Genomic DNA, 1,418 nt, shown 5'->3' with positions numbered 1-1,418 from the left:
TAACTGAATTCTTGCAGATCTGTGATACTGTTAAGACTAATGGAGTAGATCCTGAAGTCTACAGGCTCATGCTTTTCCCTTTTGCTGTGAGAGACAGAGCTAGAATATGGTTGGACTCTCAACCTAAGGATAGCCTGAACTCTTGGGATAAGCTGGTCAAGGCTTTCTTAGCCAAGTTCTTTCCTCCTCAAAAGCTGAGTAAGCTTAGAGTGGATGTTCAGAACTTCAGACAGAAAGAAGGTAAATCCCTCTATGAAGCTTGAGAGAGATACAAAGAACTGACCAAAAAGTGTCCCTCTGATATACTTTCAGAATGGACCATCCTAGACATATTCTATGATGGTCTGTCTGAATTAGCTAAAATGTCATTGGACACCTCTGCAGGTGGATCCATTCACTTAAAGAAAACGCCTGCAGAAGCTCAAGAACTCATTGACATGGTTGCTAATTACCAGTTCATGTACACTTCTGAGAGGAATCCTGTGAGTAATGGGATGTCTCAGAAGAAGGGGATTCTTGAAATTGATACTCTGAATGCCATATTGGCTCAGAACAAAATATTGACTCAGCAAGTCAATATGATTTCTTAGAGTCTGAATGGAATGCAAGCTGCATCCAACAGTACTCAAGAGGCATCTTCTGAAGAAGAAGCTTATGATCCTGAGAACCCTGCAATAGCAGAGGTGAATTACATGGGTGAACCATATGGAAACACCTATGACCCCTCATGGAGAAATCACCCAAATCTCTCATGGAAGGATCAAAAGCCACAACAAGGCTTTATTAATGGTGGAAGAAACAGGTTTAGCAATAGCAAGCCTTTTCCATCATCCACTCAGCAACAGACAGAGAACTCTGAACAAAATACCTCTAATTTAGCAAACTTAGTCTCTGATCTATCTAAGGCCACTGTGAGTTTCATGAGTGAAACAAGATCCTCCATTAGAAATTTGGAGGCACAAGTGGGCCAGCTGAGTAAAAGGATCACTGAAATCCCTCCTAGTACTCTCCCAAGTAATACAGAAGAAAATCCAAAAGGAGAGTGCAAGGCCATTGAATTGATCACCATGGCCGAACCTGTAAGGGAGGGAGAGGACGTGAATCCCAAGGAGGAAGACCTCCTGGGACGTCCAGTGATCAATAAGGAGCTTCCCTCTGAGGAACCAAAGGAATCTGAGACTCATCTAGAGACCATAGAGATTCCATTGAACCTCCTTATGCCATTCATGAGCTCTGATGAGTATTCCTCTTCTGAAGAGAATGAGAATGTTACTGAAGAGCAAGTTACCAAGTACCTTGGTGCAATCATGAAGTTGAATGCCAAATTATTTGGTATTGAGACTTGGGAGGATGAACCTCCCTTGTTCACCAATGAACTAAGTGATCTGGATCAACTGACATTGCCTCAGAAGAAACAG

The 1,418-nt window shown here is 42.3% G+C and overlaps 1 non-coding gene across 1 annotated transcript; it reads right to left on the bottom strand.

Annotated features, from left to right (window-relative positions):
* Window positions 1-200: 200 nt before the first annotated feature.
* On the bottom strand, window positions 201-308 carry LOC148548701 (small nucleolar RNA R71). The gene has a single exon (XR_015898397.1). It is a non-coding gene; the product is annotated as a small nucleolar RNA R71 (small nucleolar RNA).
* Between the last annotated feature and the right edge of the window lie 1,110 nt (window positions 309-1,418).

The sequence above is a fragment of the Arachis ipaensis genome, chromosome B8 (genome assembly GCF_059453495.1).
Source record: "Arachis ipaensis isolate K30076 ecotype BB chromosome B8, ASM5945349v1, whole genome shotgun sequence".
Lineage (NCBI taxonomy): Eukaryota > Viridiplantae > Streptophyta > Magnoliopsida > Fabales > Fabaceae > Arachis > Arachis ipaensis.
The sequence above is the reverse complement of the archived record's forward strand: the minus strand, read 5'-3'. Positions and strand labels throughout refer to the sequence as shown.